Source organism: Pseudopipra pipra, chromosome 23, assembly GCF_036250125.1.
Source record: "Pseudopipra pipra isolate bDixPip1 chromosome 23, bDixPip1.hap1, whole genome shotgun sequence".
NCBI lineage: Eukaryota > Metazoa > Chordata > Aves > Passeriformes > Pipridae > Pseudopipra > Pseudopipra pipra.
In genome coordinates this window covers 1,267,010-1,291,841 of record NC_087571.1, presented here as the reverse complement: position 1 = coordinate 1,291,841, position 24,832 = coordinate 1,267,010, and positions in this window count along the sequence as shown.

Sequence of the window (24,832 nt, the reverse complement as noted above, 5' to 3'; positions counted from 1 at the left end):
CTGATTCACTTCCCTCTCCTCTCTGTGCTCCTGCAATTCATTGCTTAGAGAAGTCTGAAAGGGAACAGGGATAAAATCCAGGTCTGGGCACCCCCTCCCACAAACAGGGAGGGGTTTTCTTTCTATCAGAGCCCCAAAAAGATGCTGAATTAATTGGAGAGGATAAACCCCCCAGGCTGTGCCTACAGGGATGCTCTGCAGGAAAGGCTCAATGGCTTTAAAGTGTTTGACAAATCAGTGTGGAGGGAGAAAAAAAATCAAAAAACCCCACCCCAAACTGTTGGTGTGGCATCTAGCCAGGCTGCTCCTGCCTTCAGAGGAGCCAGAAAACTGGCTGAGGCCCAAAATGATTTCCCACAGGTGTCTTGAGAGTCTTGCTGCTCCCTGGGGATAAACCTGTTGGAATATCGAGGGTGGGTGGTTGAAGGAGTGTCTCCTGAAAATCAACAACAGGTTGCACATGTTCCCCCCGACCCACAGGTCCAACAGCTCAAGGAAATCCAAAAAAATCCCAGATTGGGCAAAGCATCAGTTTAGGTGAAGGGCAGAGGGTTCAGAGGGGCTGGTGTGTGGGGAGGGAGCTCTGGCTCAGGAAAAACTGCTTTGCCAGCGTTCTTTCCATGCAGCCTCAGCACTAAAGCCACTTTTCTCCAGGTTTGGCCAAAAAGTCATATTTATTTCAGGGGAAAATCTGATTTAATGTGGCTTTAATGTGAGCTCGACCCTTTCAGTCCCCAGGGAATCCACCCTTGGGCTCACCCCCGTGTCTGACTGACACCACACAGGAGTTCCCCACACAGGGAACACCGATGGCTCTGGTGGCTAATTCAGATCATGGGGACAGCTGCATCAATCCCAGCTCTTCCCTCCCCACTCCAGCCAACAATATCCTGGAGGTGACATTGTCTCTGTGCCTGGAATGTGCCTGAATATGACAGTGTGGGGCTGGAAAAAGATTTAGGGCTCTTTTCCCCCCTACACGTGGTGACACCTCCCCACCCGTCCCCCTGTCCTGCAAACCTCCCTTTGCAGTGAATCACCCCCAAAATCCCCCACTGACAGATGGACAGGGGAGAAAAATACAGATTTTTTCCTTTGTTGTGTCCTCAGGAAAGCCCAGGGGGCAGAGGAAGGTCAGCAGGGAGCTGGTTGGGCTGTGCCTTTTCTCCAGGACTGGGAATCCTGTGGAATGTGTCACCAGGTCCTGCCGAGCATCCCTGTGTGTGCCACTTCCCAGCATCTCCTGGGGATGGTCCCTCAGCTCTGGCTGATCTGAGAGGAAATGTCTCCCACCTGTCCACAGGTCCAGGATATTCATGGAAGCCTTTTGGAAAATCAGGTTTTTAAGCTGTGGGATCCCCATGGAGATTTACCAACCTGGGGAGACGACACTGAGGGAATTCTGAGGGGCTTGGAATAAATCTGAGCGCAGGATTTCCTTCCATTAATGAGTGGACAATTCAACCTCCTTGCCTGGGGGGTTTGGGCTTGGGTTTTATCCCCCTTCTCCAGCTTTTCTTCCAAACTTGAGCCACTTTGACCTGAGGGAATGGCTGGAGCTGTGTCAGGGCAGGCTCAGGTTGGATCTCAGCCAAAGGTTCTTCCCCCAGAGGCTGGTTGGGCACTGCCCAGGCTCCCCAGGGCAGTGGGCACAGCCCCAAGGCTGCCAGAGCTCCAGGAGGGTTTGGACAATGCTCTGAGAGACAGGATGGGATTGTTGGAGTGTCCTGAGCTGGGCCAGGGGTTGAATTCCATGATCCCTGTGGGTCCCTTCCAGCTCAGGACATTCTGTGATTCCATGAACTCATCGAGTTCTGCTTTTCAGCTGCAAGTCCAGCCATAAAAAGGAGTCAAACTTCCAAACCATCAAGTTTTCACTCAAAATTGCCAGTGCAAATTCACCTCGGTATCCTCTGAATACAACCCCCTTGGTCAGGGCTTAAATCCTATTTTCCTAGGACTTAAGGAACACAAATTCCATGCCCTGCTACAGGAAAGAGTCTGCTTGAAAAATATTGAGTCTCAGGTGCCTCCAGAGTGATTGTGACATTCATTTAATCCCTGTGTCTATAATTAGATTGATTTTCCAGGGAAGAGCAGCAAATTGCATCTGAGGAAGTTATCACATTATTTTTTTACGCTCCTGATTATTACATTTTTTTGGGTGCAGGTGAGAAAATAAAAATGAAGCTGCGCTCTGCAAACTTGGTGAGAATGAGGGGTTTTTTTAATTGTAGATTAATTAGTCGGAGTGACAGACGTAGCTGGGACTGAGGGAAGAGCAAGTAAACATCCTTCCCCTCCCTGACCCTGCTCGATCTACATTGCAAACTATTATTTAAAACCACCCAGAAACAAGACAGGCTGAAATTTCCAGCCTCTCAAACTGTGGTTTTGCTCCAAATCCAGCTGAGAAAGAGTGAAATTGGAGACTTGTGAAACTCCAAAAAGCTTCAATTTAGAACCAGGCAGCGACATGACACCGGGTGTTAAAAATGTGTATTAATATCAAATGGCATAACTCAATCCTGCTCTTAATGGAACATCTGAAGGTTGCTAAAATTCCCTCTTTTTTTTTTTTTTTGTATTATCAGAGCAGAATAAGACATTTGTTAAGCTATTTTTCACTCTAAAGTGCCCAAATGACCCCATCACTGGTAATTTTCGTCAAACTCCTCTTAAAGAGGCAAAATTCTCCTTTCCGAGTGCTTGAGTCGAGTTGGCACATCCTCAGTGCAAGGGCTGGGTTCCAACCCTGTGGTCAGGGCAGAGCCCTTGGTCCTACAGAAAAGAAATCAGATAAATAGCTGAGAAAAGAAGAGTTGAACTAAGTTGGGGCAGCCTGTGCTGGCATAGAGGGGGATGGTTGGTCCAAAGGAGGAAATGAAGGTGGGGAAGGGCCTGGATTTGGAGCCGTGGGAGGACACTGAGGGCACTTGGTGTGTTCAGCTGGACAAGAGGAGACTGAGGGGAGACCTCAGTGCAGTTCCAACTGCCTGGGCAGGGGCAGAGGAGGGGCAGGGACTGAGCTCTGCTCTGGGGGGACCAGGGACAGCAGCCAGGGAATGGCTGGAGCTGTGTCAGGGCAGGCTCAGGTTGGATCTCAGCCAAAGGTTCTTCCCCCAGAGGCTGGTTGGGCACTGCCCAGGCTCCCCAGGGCAGTGGGCACAGCCCCAAGGCTGCCAGAGCTCCAGGAGGGTTTTCATGATCCTCTCAGGCACAGGGGGTGACTCCTGGGGTTGGGCCTGTGCGTGGACAAGAGCTGATTCTTGTGGGTCCCTTCCAAATCAGCACAGTGTGTGATCCTGTGACTCTGTGACCCTCCCTTGGAGCACCCCCTGCTTGGCATCTGGGATCAAAACTCTGCATTTTGAAAGCCCTTCTGAAAGCTGAGAAGTTTGGGAGGTCAGCAGAGGAAGAAAAACATGCCGTGAAACTCCTCCTGAAAAGTCTCTGGGCCATCCTGGCCTCCCCAGGGACCTCTCCCAGCTCGTTCCTGCCATCCCCCATCACAGCAGCTGCTCCGCTCCTGCAGCTCCTCGTGGAGGGCCCTCAGTGCCGGGCTAATCCGAGCAGACAGCATGCATAATTCAGCTGGATTTGGGCAGGGAGGAGATGGGAAGGGGCAGGATCCAGCCCATCCTCTCCATCCCTGGGTGGCTGAGCAGCCCCAGCTCTCGTGGTGCCTCCACTTCGCTTGGCGTTAGGGATCGTGTCCTGCTCACTCTCCACAACAATTGAAGCATTTTATTGTGTTTTGGGGTTTTTTTCTCATTAACACAACAGCAGGCAGGGATTTACACCAACCTTAAAGGGCTGTTCCACCCTCCCATGCCCCCAAATCACAAAATCCCAGAATAGGCTGAGTGGGAAGGGACCCACAAGGATCATTGAGTCCAACCCCCAGCCCTGCACAGGACCGGCCCCAAATCTCTCTGGGGTGGGCTTCTCCAGGGATTTGGGCAGTATTAAATGACCCATTTTTAATTAAATTCTCTATTAGCTATTAATTAAATTATTTATTATTTTCTTATTAATTTATCAATTTTTTTGCATGACATGGAGCGAGTTGTGTCACCCCCGTGTGCATCAGAGGCAGAAGCATTCCTTCCTTATTGTGGTTGTTCCTCAAAAACACCCCTAGTAACAGACAGAAAATATTATTCCAGGGGATGGAGAAGCCCACGGGGATATTAAGGCAGGTTGTTGGTCTTTCTTTCCTTTTTTAAGTTCCAGTTTTACAGAAAGGTCCATAAAATGGTGACATTTTTAACCATTTTTGCTCATTGCTTTGAACTTCCTCGTCTCGTCTTCGGAGGCACCAAGGCCCAGAAGGGCCAGGAGATGTAGTTTAATGAGACAAGTTTTAAAGGTCACTCTGTGTAATAAATCTGTGCTTTTTAATATTTAAACTTGTAAGGCATTTAAACCTTTAGGCTCCTGGGATTTGCTCCACCAGATCCAACTAGATCCATCAAGCTCAGAAAGCCCTTTGCCTCCGTGAATATCTGATTTCCTACGCTGGAGATGAAGAGGGTCTCTTTAGCCAAGTCCATTCATCTGTCATAACTTGGGCACATTTAAAGCCTTTAAATCTCTCTGGGATGCTGGATATGGTGTGGAGAAAACCTTCTGGAAGCTGGAGCTTGTGGAGCTCTTGTTGTGAGTCAAGAGAAAGGTCAATAAGAGAAAGGTGATGCCTCCTAAAAATGTGTTAAAAGCCCTGTCCCCTGAGCTTGGCCAAACTGCAGGTTTAGAGAAGATGCTGAGGTGGATTGAGGAGGGAGCAGAACAGAAATTCAGGGTTTTGCTGCACAACTGATGAGTTTAGAAAAGCTGCAGTTTGGGGTCAGGATTTTTGACAGGAAGCTGAACACAAGCCAGCAGTGGCCAAGAGGGCCAGTGGATCCTGGCCTGGCTCAGGAACAGGGTGACCAACAGGCCCAAGGAAGTGATTCTGCCCCTGGACTGAGCGCTGGTGAGGCCACCCCTGGAGTGCTGTGTCCAGTTCTGGGCCCTCAGCTCAGGAAGGACATGGAGGGGCTGGAGCAGGTCCAGAGAAGAGCAACGAGGCTGGGGAAGGGACTGGAGCACAAGTGCTGTGAGGAGAGGCTGAGGGAGCTGGGGGGGCTCAACCTGGAGAAGAGGAGGCTCAGGGGAGACCTCCTCACTCTCTGCAACTCCCTGACAGGAGGGGGGAGCCAGGGGGGGGTCGGGCTCTTCTCCCAGGAACCATCAGCAAGACAAGAGGGCTGGGTGTTCAGCTGTGCCAGGGGAGGTTTAGGTTGGATATTAGGATGAATTTCTTGCCAGAGAGGGTGCTCAGCCATTGGAATGGGCTGCCCAGGGAGGGGGTGGATTCTCCGTCCCTGGAAGTTTTTATGATGAGACTGGATGTGGCCTCAGTGCCATGGGCTGGGAACCACGGCGGGGTTGGATCGAGGGTTGGATTTGATGATCTCGGAGGTCCCTTCCAACCCAGCTGATTCTGGGATTCTGGGATTCTCTGCAGGTCAGGACACGTGGGGCTCATTGGCTCCCATATCTCTGATTTACACCCCAGCCCCTGGGGTGCCCAGCTGACCCCCCCAGCCGTGGGCCGGGCCCTGGCCCGATGGCAGAGCCGATGCCGTTCGCACCCAGTCGCTTCCCGTCGGCAGGAATTAGGGATGCTGTGGCTCGGAGCGGGATGACGCTCTCACAGCCCGGGAATGCTCAGCTGACTGGCACTTCTCCTGATTGATATTGCAGCGAGAATTAGATGTGATTAAATCGAATCATTGCCTCGTGAGCAGATGAGGCTCCGAGCATGGTCAGATGGGGAATTTGGGATGGGTTTGCAAATCAAGCTTCCAGAACTATCAGTTTTAAAGCCAATGTAGGAAAAAAAATCATTTTTCTTTCTCAAGATCGAGATGTGGGATATTTCCAGGGGTTCCCCAGTGTCAAAAACCATCTTGGACCTGGAATAGCCATGTGGGAGGGGGATGAGAGATCCCAAGCCTTAAGGAGAAGTCTCACCAAAAACTACTCAAAAATGGTATTTTAAAGACTGAGATGAGCTCAGCTGGTTAAAGCTTGGTAGTAATAACACCAAGGCCATGGGTTCAATCCCCTGGATAGACCATTCACTTGATGATCCTTGTGGGTCCCTTCCAGCTCCAAATATTCCGTGATTCTGTAAAAGGAAAGGCAACACCTTCAACAGAGATGGACACAGGTCCTGGGGTTGTTAATGGGGTCTGGAGCAGCAACCTTGGCAGGAGAGGGACAAGAAGAAAGGTCCCAGGAGTCAAGAGGGTGGTAGGGAAGCCCTTTGCTTCCTACCTTCTAAAAAGCTTCTGTTCAGAGACAGGAATTGGTCCCACTGTTGACTCTTCCAGCCAGGCCCTTGATGCATCCCAGCAGCTCTGCATTAATGTTCTGGTGATGGATGTGGGATCTGCTCCCCAGACCACCATGAACTCCATTAGGAGGCCAGCTGGGAAATGAGGTCTTTCAAGATTTAAACCCTCAAACACCCTTTATTTGAATTCCATGCCAGCACCCACCCATCTATTTGCCTTCAGTGCGGCTCTGAGCCCTGGCCTGTCTGCAGGGCTCATCTTTGAACTTCTCTGGGTTTCAGGTGGGACCTCATCACTGCTGGATCATCTCCTCCTGCTCCTGGCTCTGGAGCCAGAATTTGCCTGATTCCGTAATTAAGGCCTGGAAACTCTGGGCTCAAATCTGCTCCACTGCTGCCACCTCCAAACACCTCCATCTGCTGTGACACCACAAAACCTGAGCTGGGGCTGGTTCCATCCCTGCCTGCAGCTCCAGAGCCCAAATCCAGCTGCTCTGGGGTCAGCACTTGACAAAAGCAGCTCTCTTTGATTTCAGGGGGATGGGGTGGGATCCTCCCATCCTTCTCCTCTGGGGCCAACGAGGCTTAGAAGGAACCAGGGGGCACAGGAGTGGTTGGGTGTGATGAGTTCCTCAGGCGTCAGCACCTCTTGGAGCACGGAGCAGGAGGTTGGATTGACTTGGGAGTACAGATGATCCCATGGAGCTGGGCTGGGAGAGCAGAGAGTGCTCACCTGGAGAAGGGCAGGCTCTGGAGAGACCTTCCAGTGCCTAAAGGGGCTTCCCACTGCCAGAGGACAGGGTTAGATGGGATATTGGGAGGGAATTCCTGCCTGGGAGGGTGGGGAGGCCCTGGCCCAGGTTGCCCAGAGAAGCTGTGGCTGTCCCTGGATCCCTGGAAGTGTCCAAGGCCAGGTTGGACAGGGCTTGGAGCAACCTGGGCTGGTGGGAGGTGTCCCTGCCCATGGCAGGGGTGGAATGGATGGGCTTGAAGTTGCCTTCCAACCCAAACCTTCTGGGATTCTTTGATTAAAAACAACTTTTTGAAGTGAATTTCAGGAAGAAAAAACTCAGATTTCAGTATTACCCCAATTTTGAGGGAAAAAGGGAGAAAACAGGAAGTTGGGAAGCGGCACCTTTGGAGAGTAATTCCCAAATGGACAGAGCAGCACCTTGCGGTCGAGTGGATGCTCATCCCAACCTCACATTGGCTGGAATTCCTGCCCAGTGGGGCTGCAAGGTGGCAAACTGTTTATAAGGGAGAGAAAAAAAAAGGATGAGCATCCCTGAGTGTTGCACTTGTGCTTTCCAAAGGTGAGGTTGGAGACCCCGAGCATCCGAAGGTCATTTAAGCACAAATTATTAAAAAGCAAAAGAAAGGGAAGCAGTGAAGCAAAACAAACCCTTTTGATGGAGGTGAAGCAAAGGGGCTTTTCCTCTCTCAGGTCTCCACTGGGGGTCAGTGGAAATGCTTTTCATTTCTTCACTTCAGCTCCCAGGTCTGTGTTGCTGCAGCACCTGAGGAACAAACAGTCCGGATGTGCCTCTGGTGGGCAGTGAAAGAAGAAAAGCTTCCAATCTGTGCAAAATTAAAGCAAAACAGAGACAGGGATGTTTTGAGGACTCTCAGCCTATAGACTTAATTTTGATTTTTTTTTCCCCAGGTTTCTAAATAGTGAAGGGAGAAATTAGGGCCAAGGCTCTCAGATTGGGGGGAGTTTATTTAGTCCCATTTTTGAGGCCTTTTGAGCCCTCCCTGGGATTATTATTTGAGCCATCCCAAGTCAATCCAGCCTCCTGGTCTGTGCTCAAGCAGGTGCTGATGCCTGAGGAACTCATCACACCCAACCACTCCTGTGCCCCCTGGTTCCTTCCAAGCCTTGTTGGCCCCAGAGGAGAAGGATGGGAGGATCCCACCCCATCCCCTGAAATCAAAGAGAGCTGCTTTTGTCAAGTGCTGACCCCAGAGCAGCTGGATTTGGGCTCTGAAGCTGCAGCAACCCCAGGGCCACTGCAGGACCCCCCTCCAGCTCAAACCCCTCTTCCTCATATTCCAGCTGTGCATAAAGGGGACCATTTTCATCTCCACCTTTTTTATTAAATAATCAACCTGGGTTTGAGCCTAAAGCCAAATAAAATAAAAACTTGGGCCAGTTTAAGCTGGGGAATCAACCCCAGCAGCAAGAGGGAAGGAAACACTAAAAAAAGGTGGGATTTTTTTTCCAAGGAAAGTGCTCAGATAGCTGGAATTGTGATGTCTTTCAGGACTAGGCTCTTAGTTAAATTAAGATGGGCAAGAATAAGCTGCCTAACTTTAAACCCTGCATTAGCCCCATCTCTATTCATGAAGGCATTATGTTGAATTAATGTTGTTATAGAATTAGCCTCCTAAGAGGCTTGGAGATGTCACCTCCCAGACGTTGCTATTATTTGTAGCCCTCTTGGAATGGTGAATACACTCCCAAGGTTCAGATCAGCCCATTATTGGGTAACCTCCAGAAATCAGGAAAGCGCATGGATTGGGGTTTCCTGCTTGTTTTTTTTTTTATTCAGACCTAACTCTTTGAATCATTGAAAGGCAGGAAAAAATCTGCTCCAGCATCACCTCAACGTTTCGCTCCCATCTCAGTTTTGGAGGAGTTCAATTTTCCCTCCATCCCCTGGAGTCCTTTCCCACCGTGTTGGGAGCCGAGGGATCCTCTGGATTTTGTTCCACCTCGAGGATGTTCCCCAGGAGGTGTCTGAGGGGACACCAGTGTGGAGCTGGTGGACAACTCCAGGGTACCCTGCTGGCTGACAGCAACATTCCATGCTGACAACAGAGCAGAGCAGAATATTCCAGCTGGGAAGGGCCCCCCGTGAGCAGCAGGGGCAGCAGGACACGGGCTCAGGGGGGTCATTTGTGGGCTCAGGGGGGTCATTTGTGGGCTCAGGGGGGTCATTCGTGGGCTCAGGGGGGTCATTCGTGGGCTCAGTGGGGTCATTCCCCCTCTGCTCATCCTGTATCTCCCTCAGGCCTCATCCTGCAGCCCCAGGGAGGGATTTCCATGGCCAAATCCCTTTGGGAAGGCCCCAGGTGAGCTCTCCAGCCTCCCCCTGTCACGCCTTGTTGCCTCACTCGTTTAAAAGAAATTAAAAGCCTTGAAAAAAAAGCAGCTCAGGAGTTGATTATATCTTATAATTTTCCAAGTGCAAACAATTCTGACACCAGCTTTCCACCCCTTTCTGGTGCTCCAGAGCTCCTCGTGATGGGGATGGATAACCCATCCTTGGGATGCTGAGGAAGAAATTTAAGGAAGCTCAAACTTAATACAGCCAAAAAGACTTAAAAATCGAGGAGTGTCTCTTATTTTGTGCTAAAAGTGCCTCCACGTGCAGCTTGAGGTTGCTCCCACGGAAATGGAAGGGAAAGAAAAAGGATAATAATTTCTCTCCAACTCAATTGTTGCAGGTGATTAGTGCCCAATATGCCCCGGGCAGCTTTAGTGTTTAACATGGAGGTGATAGTGAGAATTTATGAGAGCTCGTGGACAATAACAGCTTTCCAGAGAGGCTTTGATTAAACATTATGGATCCACATTATGCAAATTTATTGTGTGGTTAATATGACTCCAAAAGAACACGGTGGCACTTTAAAAAGCATTTAAAAAGGGGGAAAAAAAAATAAATAAATGGAAGTCGCTGAAGCCCACGGGGGTTTCTCAGAGCCACAGGAAGGTCTCACTCCAGGGTGGTTGGAGCTGGAAGGAGAAGTCAGAGAGCAGGGAAATACAGGGAAAATCCATGAGTTTAAACAGCACCTTCAGAGGCAAATTCCAGCCCGGATATCCCACATTCCAATTGCTGCTGGTGTTAAATCTCTGCAGACACGTCTCGTCCAACAGAGAGGGGAAATGGGCAAAGAATTGAATTTTTAATAAAAATACAGGTGGAGGGTGCAAACCAAGGGTTCTGGAGAGCAGGAGGGAGGGTGGAGAGAGGGGACAGTTGTGAGGTTTGGGTTGTTGGGTGGAATTCTCCCCGTGGGTGGAATCCTCAGGCATCTGGAGAGGGGTGAGGATGTTTGGGAGAGGAGCTTCACCCCCTGGAATAGGCTGGGGGGGATTTGGGTGGGGCAGAGAAGGCAGGAAGCTCCATCCTCTGGATCTGGGAGCTGTTTGGCAATGCTGGGGTTGGGATACCAGTGCAGAGGCAGTGAGGGCACTGATTTTGGGCTGGGCTGGACAGCTCAGGGCTGACTCTGCAGCCCCTTGAAACCACTTTCAGCCCCTAAGCTGGGGGGTCCCTTCATTCCTGTTTTCCCCCCACCTCCTAAACATGATCCACAGGTTCACTGGGGGATAACTGTTAAGTTTTTAACTCTGTGCCTCAGTTTCTCCACAGCTCCTTCAGGCAGGGTCTTACAAACCCTGTCCCAGCCAGCAATTAGGCCGGGCTTAAAGTGCCCAGGCTTAAACCAAACTCAAAAAGCATTTTCTAAGTGGTCCAATGTGAGTGCAAACTGCAATGACAGGAGTTCCTGGGACACTTTGGAATCCCCCTCCATCCCAAAATATCCAGGAGCTACAGGTGGGTGATGAAGGACCCCACGAGCTCCCACAGCAGGGAAGGGTCAGTTGGGTCTTCATGAGCTTCTTTTCAGGAGCTGACTCACCCAGGGCTTGATGAGCCAGATTTAATGCCCTTTTAGTTGTCTGGGGTCGTGTTTTCTTCTGGGCAGAAATCAAATCAGAGCCTTAAGAAAGAGCTAATTGGGGCAGGGCAATATTTTGGGGCTGTCAGAGGTGGTTTGCACCAGAAATCAGCTGCACACAGAGAGACCAGTGCTGGGAGGGCTGCGGGGAGAAAAGGTGGGAATTCTTTGGTCACTTCATCTGTAGGTTTTGAACGTTCAGGCAGGTTTGCTCCCCCTCTTTTTCTTTCTGAGAACAGTTAAAAATGGGGAAGAGCAGTTAAAAATGGGGAAGAGCAGTTAAAAATGGGGAAGGGCAGTTAAAAATGGGGAAGGGCAGTTAAAAATGGGGAGCAGGAGGGGGGAGGGTGCTGGGAACTGCTCATTTTTCAGTTTTACCTGATTTCACCAAAGGAAGTGATTCATTTAATAATGTTTTGAATCTCATCTGAGATGAAGCACGAACCCAAACCCTGCCAGCAGGATCAGAGCCTGGAGCCCACCCCAGCCCTGTGCCAGGAGGGTCCATCCTCTCCCCACCACCCCCTCTCCCAAGGGATGGGGCGACACAACATTCCTGTTCCCGTGCTGGGAAGAAACAATTCCAGCATCAAACCCCCTCAATCCCTGGGATTCCAGACCCTTCGGGGCTGTCCTGCAGCTCCCAGAGCTGTGCTTCCAGGGTTTGGCTCCTGCAGGATGCTGAGACATTCCTCCCTCAATACCTTTCCCTTCTGTAGCAGCTTTTATCCAATAATCTCAAAAGCACTTTACAAGTAATAATTAATTAAGCTTCCCAGACCCTTTGTTCAACTCCAGATTATTAATAAATTATGCTTTATTATTTATAAATACATGGCACATCATTTTTCTCTCTGCTATTACCCTGAACAGTCACTTAGCTGATATTAGCACAGTTTAATTCCAGTTTGGCAAGGGTGTTCTTTAACCCTTCCAAGGTTCTTTTTGGGTTGTTTTGAAGTGCTACAGGGAGAAGAGGGTGGTGTGAGGGCCTGGTTGTTCTGTCCAGCTCCTTGCTAATGTATTATATTTAATTTCCCTGCACCTTTGTACCAAGAGGAGTGTTATTAATGCCCTTACCCAGAATTAGGGGTATTACTTTTCATCCCTTTGCAAACCCCTATAAAATACCGAGTCTGGGAGCTTGTGCCCTTTTTATTCTACCTCCTTTAAAGACTCCCCAAAGCTGCTTATCTGAGAGCCCAGAGCCCATTCCTGCTCCACAACCAAATCCTCTTGGCCTCAACAGCCTCCAACATCAGCTTGAATCCCCCCAAACCCCGGGATTTCCCTCCCTGGGAGCAGAGCAGGATTTCAGTTCCCATCCAGCCTCATGGACAGAGGGGAAGCCAAACCAAGTGCAGAGAAATAAACCCTGAGAGAGTTTTTCCCAAAGCCTCGTGTCCCTTTGTGGGAGAAAAGCCAGGGATGAACTCAATGGCATTGAAAAGGGAGAGGAGAGTGAGGCTGGTCCTTCTCCTGCTGGAAACAGGGAGGGAAGGACACCATCCAAGGGTTCTAATCCCTGGGGAGACAGGCTGGAACAAGGCACAGGAGGGAAAAGCAGTCTGGAGAAGCTTCTGTGTAATGAGCTCCTCTGAGCTGGTCACATCCCTCCCAGCAGCAGGATTTGGGGTGGGATGAGGGGGTTAAGGAGCATTAACTGCCCCACTCCCACTTATTCCTCTGCTTTTGGCTGGGGGGCTCCCTGTGTCCTGCTGAGATCCCAGATGGGGACGGGAAGGGCATCAATCTGCTCCAGGCAAACCTAAAAACCCCCTGGACACAGGAATTGGGGCTGCAGGGGGGGAGAAGGAGCCCCAGAGCTGCTCTGCACTTCCCAGGGGGTTCCAGGTGGGGGCAGAACCTGGGTTTGGTTAAAAAAAACCCCAAAGGCACAGGACATCCCTTCCCACCTCTTGGCATCAGGCAAAGCAGGAAAGGTGTCCAAGGGAAAGGCCCAGCTCAAACTTCCTCCAGGTTTTGTAGGTCTGAGTGTTTAGGGTGACCAGGAGCTCTCTGCTCATCCCCTGCTTTGCCCCTCCACCCCTTGGAGGCAGGAAAAGGGATGTGCCGGGCACAGCCTGGGGTCTGCAGCTCCAGGAGGGATCCAGGAATATTCAGGCTGGCACAGGGATGTTTCAGCTCCAGGAAGGATCCAGGAAGGATCCAGGCTGGCACAGGGATGCTGCAGCTCCAGGAGGGATCCAGGAAGAATCCAGGCTGGCAGAGGGATCCAGCACCTCCAGGAAGGATCCAGGCATTTCCAGGCTGGCACAGGGATGTTTCAGCTCCAGGAAGGATCCAGGTACATTCAGGTTGGCACAGGGATGTTTCAGATCCAGGAGGATCCAGGCACATCCAGGCTGGCAGAGGGATGTTTCAGATCCAGGAGTATCCAGGAATATTCAGGCTGGCACGGGGATGTTTCAGCTCCAGGAAGGATCCAGGAATATCCAGGTTGGCACAGGGATGTTTCAGATCCAGGAGGATCCAGGCACATCCAGGTTGGCACAGGGATGTTTCAGATCCAGGTAGATCTAGGAAGATCCAGGAAGGATCCAGGAAGGATCCAGGCTGGTTGAGGAGGCTGCAGCTCCAGGAGGGATCCATCACATCCACGCTGGCAGAGGGATCCAGCTTCTCCAGGAAGGATCCAGGCACTTACAGATTGGCAGAGGGATATTTCAGCTCCAGGAGGGATCCAGGAAGGATCCAGGCTGGCAGAGGGATGCTGCAGCTCCAGGAGGGATCCAGGAAGGATCCAGGCTGGCACAGGGGTGCTGCAGCTCCAGGAGGGATGCAGGAAGGATGCAGGAAGGATCCAGGCTGGCACAGGGATGTTTCAGCTCCAGGAGGGATCCAGGAAGGATCCAGGCTGGCACAGGGGTGCTGCAGCTCCAGGAGGGATGCAGGAAGGATCCAGGCTGGCACAGGGATGTTTCAGCTCCAGGAGGGATGCAGGAAGGATCCAGGAAGGATCCAGGCTGGCACAGGGATGCTGCAGCTCCAGGAGGGATGCAGGCTGGATCCAGGAAGGATCCAGGCTGGCACAGGGGTGCTGCAGCTCCAGGAGGGATCCAGGGAGGATCCAGGCTGGCAGAGGGGTGCTGCAGCTCCAGGAGGGATCCAGGGAGGATCCAGGGAGGATCCAGGAAGGATCCAGGCTGGCACAGGGATGTTTCAGCTCCAGGAGGGATGCAGGGAGGATCCAGGGAGGATCCAGGCTGGCACAGGGATGTTTCAGCTCCAGGAGGGATCCAGGGAGGATCCAGGCTGGCACAGGGATGTTTCAGCTCCAGGAGGGATGCAGGGAGGATCCAGGGAGGATCCAGGCTGGCACAGGGTTGCTTTCCCTCCTCTGCTCCCCCGTGGTTGTCCCTCCTGCCTGGCAAGGAGTCATTCCAAGGCTGCTGGAGGGCAGCCACCCACCCACCCCCGTGTTCCAGGAGGAAAATGGTCCCTTTGCTCTTTTCCCAGGGCATGAGAAGGGGGAAAACACCTGGATGAGGTCAAATCCTGGAGAGGGAGTTCTGCAAAGTGGAAAATGACCCGTTGGAAACAAAGCCTGTGTCCATCCCCAGGGGCTTGGTTGGTGATTCCCCCACCCTGACCCAAATTTTGGGATCACAGGTGCAGTGGGGATGAGCACATCCCCAGATCCCGGCAGCCAATGGCCCCAGAGGGTCCCAAACACCCTGAAAAATTCATATATTTTACCCCTGTTCAGTACAGCAACAAAAAGGAGGAAACTCCACCTTTGAATTCTGTTTTCCAATTATTCCTGAATTAATATCAAGCCTGGAAATAAAGCAGGGGACGGAATTTAAGGAAAAAAACAGGATTTGTTTCTCTTTTCTAAAGCAAATCCTACATTTCATGGAAGAGGCCTCACGAGCCTGCTCCTGGCAGGGGGATTCCAGGTGTCATTTGACTGACATTTTGGGAAGCTAAAAAAGGAATCACAGGAATGTGATGGCTCTGCATCCTATGGAAAACTGAGGCACAGAGAAGGGACACTCTCCTTTTGCATCCCTCTTTTGCAATGGGAATTTAAAGCAATGGGAATTTAAAACAATGGGAATTTAAAGCAATGGGAATTTAAAAGCAATGGGAATTTAAAAGCAATGGGAATTTAAAGCAATGGGAATTTAAAAGCAATGGGAATTTAAAGGAATGGGAATTTAAAAGCAATGGGAATTTAAAAGAAATGAATTTAAAAGCAATGGGAATTTAAAAGCAATGGGGATCTCAAAGCAATGGAAATTTAAAAGCAATGGGAATTTCAAGGCAATGGGAATTCAAAAGCAATGGGAATCTCAAAGCAATGGGAATTTAAAAGCAATGGGAGTTTAAGAGCAATGGGAATCTCAAGGCAATGGGAATTTCAAAGCAATGGGAATTTAAAAGCAATGAATTTAAAAGCAATGGGATCTCAAAGCAGTGCAAATTTAAAAGCAATGGGAATTTCAAGGCAATGGGAATTTAAAACAATGGGAATTTTAAAGCAATGGGAATTTAAAACAATGGGGATCTCAAGGCAATGGGAATTTCAAGGCAATGGGAATTTTAAAGCAATGGGAATTTAAAAGCAATGGGATCTCCAATCCATGGGAATTTAAAAGCAATGAGGATCTCAAGGCAATGGGAATCCCAAAGCAATGGGAAATTCCAGCCTTCAAACTGCCCACTGTGTCTCTGTGCTTGTACTTCCCAGGGCAGGGTTGCTGCTCCAAGCCTGGCTCCCACCTTCTCCCTGGGAGAAGCCAAATCTCTCTGGGAAAGCCCCTCTGCCCCCATTTTCCCCATGGATCAAATGGGGATTCCTCCTTGGCCAGGCCCCTCGAGCTCCCTCGGAGGGCAGGGAAGGGTCTCTCCCCTTCCCAGTGAACCCTGAACCCCCCGGGGCTGCCAGGAAAACGTTCCTGGGGCTGCTTTTCCCAGAGCAGGCTGTTTGGGAAGGATGTGGAGAGGGAAGCCAAGGATGGTTGTCATTTCTCCCTGCATTGATTCCCTTTTTTCCCTTTGTTTTATTTGGGGATAATTAACAGCTTTGCCTAATACTCTATTAATTCATTGTGCCATTGCATTAATTAGCATTAAAGAGCTCCTTATATCACTGTCTGGAGCTGCAAGGAGGCCCAATCCAGCAGCAACTTTTCCATATTCCTCATCAAAATGTGGCACAGGAGCAGAAAAACACATCAGGAGGAGGCTTTTCCCCAAACCCCCACCATTTCCCAGCAGCACTGCAGCATCCCAGGGGACACTGAGCTGGGAAAGTGTCTCCAGGACACGGTTTAGTTTCTCCCTGTCAACATTTTCTTTCCCTTTAATCCATTAAATTCACCCAAACCCTGGAGTTGTTACACCATGTTCCTTAAACCCACCAAATCCACTTCAGGCTCTCCAGAATTTCTCAGGGGCTGGGGAAAAGTGGGATCTTTGGGAAGATCAGCCCTTTTCCGGGGCAGTTTTCGGCAGCAGAACGTTGCTCCCAGGATTTCTTTCCCCGGGTGACCTCCTGGGAGATGTTTTGGAAGGAGCTTCCTGGGCTTTGGGCGGGTTTTTACTCCAAAACGAGCCCAAAATGGGTTGGAAAAGGGGTTAATCTGAAGGTTTTGGAGGAGAACAGGGTGGGAAGTCCTGGGGTGGTTTTCAAGTTTCATCAGCTGTGGTGGAATTTGGGGATGAGTGATGGGAAGGCAGCAGGAAAAGCTCCTTTCAACCCAACAAGAACAGCCAAAATGGGTAAAAATACCATAAATCTCCAACTTCCCACCCCTTTCAACCCAACAAGAACACCTAAAATGGGTAAAAATATCAAAGTTCTCCAACTTCCCACCCCTTTCAACCCAACAAGAACACCTAAAATGGGTAAAAACACCCTAAATCTCCAAATTTCCATTCTTTTCAATGCAACAAGAACATCTAAAATGGTTGAAAATACCATAAATCTCCAACTTCCCACCCCTTTCAACCCAACAAGAACACCTAAAATGGGTAAAAATACCATAAATCTCCAAATTTCCATTCTTTTCAACCCAAGAAGAACATCTAAAATGTTCTTGTAAAACATGGTGTAAAAACATGGTGTAAAAACACCATAAATCTCCAACTTTCCATCCCTTTCGACCCAACAAGAACACCTAAAATGGGTGAAAACACCCTAAATCTCCAAATTTCCATCCTTTTCAACCCAACAAGAACAGCCAAAATGGGTAAAAACACCCTAAATCTTCAACTTCCCACCCCTTTCAGCACAACAAGAACATCTAAAATGGATAAAAATACCATAAATCTCCAAATTTCCATCCTTTTCAACCCAACAAGAACATCTAAAATGGGTAAAAATACCATAAATCTCCAACTTCCCACCCCTTTCAACTCAATAAGAACAGATAAAATGGGTAAAAATATCATAATTCTCCAACTTCCCACCCCTTTCAACCCAACAAGAACACCTAAAATGGGTAAAAACACCTTAAATCTCCAAATTTCCATTCTTTTCAATGCAACAAGAACACCTAAAATGGGTAAAAATCCCACAAATCTCCAGCTTCCCACCCCTTTCAACCCAACAAGAACATCTAAAATGGGTAAAAATCCCACAAATCTCCAGCTTCCCACCCCTTTCAACCCAACAAGAACATCTAAAATGTTCTTGTAAAACATGGTGTAAAAACATGGTGTAAAACCACCATAAATCTCCAACTTTCCATCCCTTTCGACCCAACAAGAACACCTAAAATGGGTGAAAATACCACAAATCTCCAACTTTCCACCTCTTTAAACACAACAAGAACATCTAAAATGGGTAAAAATGATATAAATCATCAATTTCCCCCCAAATCCCCCCAATTTAAAGGCAAGGAGCTGATCCCTGTGCCGGGGGGGTTTTCAAGGTCGTTGGAGACTCCAAGAGGAGGCCCAGCAATGGTCTGGGAGGTTCAGGGCCCGAATTTCCTCAGCAGGGGATTTGCTGAGCCCTGGAGCCTCTCTGGGCTCAAACATTTCCCAGCCCTGAAAATCCTCTCCCGGGAGAGAGAGCAAATCAATAAATCAATCAATAATTGGGAATAACTCTGGTTCCCTGCCCTGCCAGTGGGAATTCCAGGAGAACAAAATCAGTGTGGGGCCGAGGAATCTTTGCGCTCCTTTGGCAGCTCTGGGGGTGATTTTTTCCCCTTGAACTGGCAGAATCAAAACTAAAAGCTGCATTAGTTTGGGGTTTTTAATTAAGACTCGGCATTATCAGGCTTTACAAGGCAGAGCCAATGCACAGATGAATTACCATTTAATTAAGCTTTCCAAGAAACTTCTGAAGGCTGCAGATTAAATGTGGGCTCGGATTTCTTGCAGGGTTTGTTGGTTGGGTTGGGGTTTTTTTAATTATTATTATTATTATTATCTGGGAGAAGTTTTAATTGTTTTCCTCGAGCTCGATAAATAATAATAATAAAAGGAGAAATCATTATCTGCAAGATAGAGCTGGGGGATTTTCCATTTGCAGAGCAGCCTGGGTGGATATAGATCCATATATCTATAAATCTATGTAGATTATATAGGCAAATATTATATATATATATATATATACGCACACATACAGTGTGGATACATAGGAGATATATATACATATATATATAAATATATAAAAATAGGGAAAACTGTGATGTCTTTATGACCAAATGTCCCCTCATTGTATTTATTATATGTATTTTATGTATTTATTATATGTATTTTATGTATTTATTATATGCCTTTTATGTATTTATTATATGTCTTTTATATATTTATTATGTGTTACTATGTATCTATTATCAGTGTTTTTATGTATTTATTATATGTATTATATGCACTTATTATATAGATTATTATGTATTTACTGTATGTATTACATGTATTTATTATATGTATTATTCTGTATTCATTGTATGTGTTTATTATAAATATTATTATGTATTTATCATTTGTATAGTATATATTTATTATATGTATTATTGTGTATTTATTATATGTATTTATGCATTATTATATATTTATTATCTGTATTATTCCGCATTTATTATTATATTATATGTTTATTATAAGTATTATCATGTATTTATCATCTGTATTGTATGTATTTATTATACATATTATTGTGTATTTATTATATGTATTTTAATGTATTTATGCATTATTATGTGTTTATTATATGTATTATAATATATTATCTGTATTTTATGTACTTATTATATGCATTATTATGTGTTTATTGTATTTATTATATGCATTATATGCATTTATTACACAGATTATTATGTATTTATTGTATGTATTACACGTATTTATCATATGTATTATTAGGTATTTTTGTATGTGTTATATGTATTTGTTATCTGTATTTATTGTATGTGTTTTATGTATTTACTACATGTGTTACTATGTATTTATTATCTGTGTTTTTATGTATTTATTATATGTATTATATGCATTTATTATAGAGATTATAATGTATTTCTTGTATGTATTACATGTATTTATTATATGTATTATGTATTTTTACATGTGTTATATGTATTTATTATCTGCATTATTCTGTATTTATTATATTATTTTCTGTGTTAATTAGAAGTATTATTATTTATTATTCATTATTTACTATTATTTATGTCTTATGTGTTTATCATCTGTATTATATGTATTTATCATCTGTATTATTGTGTATTTATTATATGTATTTTAATGTGTTTATGCATTACTATGTATTTATTATCTGTATATAATGAATTATCTGTATTTTTATGTTCTTATTATATGCATTATTATGTGTTTATTGCATTTATTACATAGATTATTATGTATTTATTGTATGTATTACACATATTTATTATATGTATTATTATGTATTTTTGGATGTGTTATATGTATTTATTATCTGTATTATTCTGTACTTATATTATTTTAAGTATTATTATGTATTTATCATCTGTATTATTGTGTATTTATTATATGTATTTTAATGTATTTATACATTATTATGTATTTATTATCTGTATTACAATGTATTATCAATATTTTTATGTATCTATTACATGCATTATTATGTGTTTATTGTATTTATTACATATATTATATGTATTTGTTATATATATTATCTGTATCTATTATATCCATCACATGTATTTATGGCCCAGACAGAACAGGCAGCCCAGAAAAATTCCAGGAGTCAAACAGAGGGATGAAAGGAGGATTTGGGGGGAAAACTCCTTCCCTGTTGTTTCCATGCCTTTATTTCCCCTCCTCTGCACTGAGGGCAGAGGGGGAGGCAGGAGGGGCCTGGCCGGAATTCCATGGGTTTTCCAGGGGGAATATGGAGTGGGGGGCAGAGCTCATCCAGCAGCAGCTCTGGGGGGAATTCCCGGGGGGATTTTCCCTGCTGGCATTCCCCAGGGGAGGTGACATTCCCCAGGGGAGGTGACATTCCCCAGGGGAGGTGACATTCCCCAGGGGAGATGACATTTCCCAGGGGAGGTGACATCAACCCCTTAATTTGGTGCCAGTGTTGGGGAGATCCATTATTTGTGGAACAAGGAGCTGGAATTCCCTCCCTGGCCAAGGATGAGGTGTCTGAGTGTGTGCAGAGATGCAGCAGGGCCATGTCAGGAGCCAGGGATCCCGGCTGGAGGCTTTGCCCTGCTGATCCATGTGCTCCCAAACACCCGGGAAAACCTGCCCCAGAGCTCAACAGCCAAGATCCCCACGATCCAGGAGCAAGGAACTTGGGATTAGGGATGAGGAGCTGCTGAAACACGAAAATGGGGGTTGGGAGGTGTCCAATGAATTATCTCAGGGGTGGCAAATCTCTATCCCAAAGTCCCTGTGGGGTATTTTGAGGGCAAATAACCCCACAGATGTAGGATGGAGATGCCCTGGCACAGGTTTTCCAGAGAAGTTGTGGCTGCCCCTGGATCCCTGGAAGTGTCCAAGGCCAGGTTGGACAGGGCTTGGAGCAACCTTGGCTGGTGGAAGGTGTCCCTGCTCATGGCAGGAGGTGGAATGAGATGGGCTTTGGGGTCCCTTCCAACCCAATCCATTCCATGATTCCATGGCTCTGTGACACAGGAAGCACAAAGGCACCTGGAACACCCCGTGCTGTTGGACACTGTGTCACCTCCTGCTGCCCTTTGTCCCCAGCCTGGTGGGAAGGGCAGGAGGGAGTTCAATGATGATGGTGCTGAAGGTTATGGGATATTTTTAAGAATCTGCCAGTCCTGGATTGGCAAACAGCCACTCCAAGTGCCCATCCCCACCTGCCCATCCCTCCTGAGCCCGTCACTCCTGAGCCCGTCACTCCTGATCCCATCATTCCTGATCCCACCCCTCCTGATCCCATCCCTCCTGAGCCCATCATTCCTGATCCCATCATTCCTGATCCCATCATTGCTGATCCCTCCATTCCTGATCCCATCATTGCTGATCCCATCCCTCCCGAGCCTGGGAGCACCAACCCAGCCTGTGCTCACCTGACCTCAGGTGGGATGGTCCAACCTCTCCATCCCAGAGGAGCTCCCTCAGAGCAGGGCCTGAATCCCGAAGGTGAAGGACCCCAAATGTCCCCGAGGGACAGGATGGTTCCCAATCCCAGTGGAGGGGCCACGGCACCAGTGCAGGCCCTGCCCCAGCAGCAGGAATTATTTGGAGCGACCTGAAAGCCTCAGGAGACTCTGGAGGTGCCAGCAGGGCTGGGCATCACTGTGGGTGTCTCCACAGCAGGGAAAGCCCACATGGAGTTGGGAAGTGTAACCAGGCCCCAAGAAATCCTTGGGGATCTGTAGGGAGAGACAGGCACTGCATGGGATGAGAGGCCCTAACAGATATATAAATTTGCACTTAAGTCCAGCCCAAATCCCTCAATCAGCCCCTTTTTTGGGACGGTTCGAGGTTTTACAGCTCAGCAGAGAGGGGCAAAGCTCAGCCTGGCAGCTCCTGCACCAGCTCCTCGGCCACGGGTAGGGAATAAAACCAGGTGTGCCACATCCTCCCCACCCTGCCTGGACTTACCTCATCCCTCGTGCCTCGATTTGTTTGGATTCCAACATCCTCCCTCTCTGGGAGCCGCTCCACCCCTCGCTGGGGTGCCCGGGAAGAAGGAAATCCCAGCCCCGTGTCAGATATTGAAGTCTCAGAAATTTTGGGGGCCCGATCCCTGCGGTGGATATTTTTTGTGCCACCCAAGACAAGCCGGACCCCGCGGCACCAACTGTGCGGCTCCGGTGCCATCTCCTGGGCGCTCCGAGCTCCTGCAGCCGCGGCGCGGGGATTCTCCAGGGATTTGGGGCCACATCCAGAGCCTTTGGGAGCAGAGCAGGGGGATGTGACACCGGGGGACACTTGGATTTGGAGGTGGTGGCACCGGAGCACGAGAGACACGTGGTGCCCCGGGGCTTTGTGCGCTGGGAAAAGAAAGGAAAATCACGAAGAAGTTCCATTTTTCTACGGGAATTTTCAATTCTCCCAGAAATGGCTGATTTCCCCTCAAGATCTGGGGGGCATAGAAAGGGGTGGGAGCATCCCGATGGAGCATCCCTGCATCCCACCACCCCGGGAACAGCCGCGCCCTGCGCGTGCCGAAGCAAAACGCCCTGGATGTTTTCCCGGCGATAAATTCTTACAGGGAAAAAGAAGAGAAGTCGGGATTTTAATTCAAAAAATATTCGAGGAAAGTATTTCAATGCTTTTCTCAGCCCGCGGGGATGGGACGGGGCGGGAGCTGCAGCCGTGGCAGACCTGGAGGTGGCAGTGCAGCCCTTCGGATGGAGAACCTCCATCCCGATCGCTCTCCTTGGAGACGCCGGGAATAAGCCGCAGCAGCCAGAATCTTGTTTTCATCCTTAGCCTGTTTTTTTCCCCCATCCCGTGCGATTCCCAACGTGAAAACGGGGTGATGGGGTTTTGAATGTGTCGGGTTTGGGGGATGAGCTGGATTAGAGGGGGATGAACTCCTGGAAGATCCTAAAACCTCCTGCCACCAACAGCCCTGAGGGAGCCAAGAGAAGCCATCCCAGCCGAGAGCTGTGCTCCAAAGGGAGCCAAATATCCCTCCAAACTGCCCTGGGAAAGCCCTTCCTGCCAAACCCCCCTTTGGGATCGTGTCCAACACAGCCAGCTCAGCAGATCATTTCCTGTCAGCATTTTGGGATCTGGCCCAGGTTTGGGGTTGGTTGTTTTGGGGTCTTTTTGTGGATTGCATCTCTTTTCCATTGCCCTGTGGCACAGGGAAATGTTCTGGGATCCCAGACTTTCCAGGCACATCTCCTTTGGACAACCCCTGAAGTGCAGGACTGTGATCCCAGGAGGAATTCACTCATCCAAGGCTTTCCCTGATCCCCACATCCCATATGGACAGCCCTGTCTCAATGAGCCCTCCAAATCAAGGCAGGTATTCCAGGACAAGTATTCCCAGACAGGTATTTCAAGATAGGTATTCCAGGGCAGATATTCCCAGGCAGTATTCCAAGGCAAGTATTCCAAAGCAAGCATTCCAAAGCATTTATTCCAAGGCAGGTATTCCAAGGCAGGCATTCCCAGGCAGGTATTCCAAGGCAGGCATTCCCAGGCAGGTATTCCCAGGCAGGTATTCCAAGGCAAGCATTCCAAGGCAAGCATTTATTCCAAGGCAGGTATTCCAAGGGAAGCTTTCCAAGGCAAGTATTCCAAGGCAGGTATTCCAAAGCATTTATTCCAAAGCAGGCATTCCAAGGCAAGTATTCCAAGGCAGATATTCCAGGGCAGACATTCCAGGGCAAGTATTTCAAGGCAGATTTCCTGGTCAGGACACCCGTGCCTGCAGCCCCTCAGCTGCCCTGCCTTGCTCTGCAGAGCTGTGCCAGGGCAGGCTCAGGTTGGATCTCAGCCAAAGGTTCTTCCCCCAGAGGCTGGTTGGGCACTGCCCAGGCTCCCCAGGGCAGTGGGCACAGCCCCAAGGCTGCCAGAGCTGCAGGAGGGTTTGGCTGATCCTCTGGGGCACATGGAGAAGGTCCTTGTGCGTGGACAAGAATTGAACTCGATGATTTGGGTCCCTTCCAGCTCAGCCCACTCTGGGATTCTGGGACCGGGATGCTGGAGGGATTTGCTTTATTCACCTGGCACAGGAATTCAGGCAGAGCCGGCTGGGAACAGCCAGGATATGGACACAGGAGGGTATGGAAGAACCTCCAGCACCTGGCACAGGGTCAGGGATGAAGCTCCATTCCTGAAGAGTTCCAGACCAGGTTGGACAGGGCTTGGAGCAACCTGGGATAGTGGGAAGTGTCCCTGCCCATGGCAGGGGGTGGAACTGGGGGGGCTTTAATGTCCCTCTCAACCCAAACCTAGGATCTCGTTCCTGCTGGATGGTTTGAGATGAGGAAGTTCCTGGTTGATGGTTTGGGATGAGGCAGTTCCTGGTACCTGGTTTGGGATGAGGCAGCTCCTGGTAGATGGCTTGGGATGAAGCCAGTGAGCAGCTGAGCAACCATCCCCTGAGGAGAACAGCACTGGTTTGCACTGGGAACTGAGAGCTCAGCTGGTCCTGAAGAGCTGGGCTGTGCATTCCTCACAGTGGGATCTGAAAACTGTGGACAAGGAGAAAGCCATAAAAAGTCCCCCCTTCTGTTCTCCACTTTACAAGCAGAGGGTTCTGCCTTTCCCTGGGAGGTCACAAATGTTCAGCCTCAGCTTCCCCATCCCTCGCTTGGAAAGTTGTGACATCACGTGGGAGTGGAGAACTCTCCTGAATTTGAAGCCAAGAAGGGAAATCTGGGAAAGCTG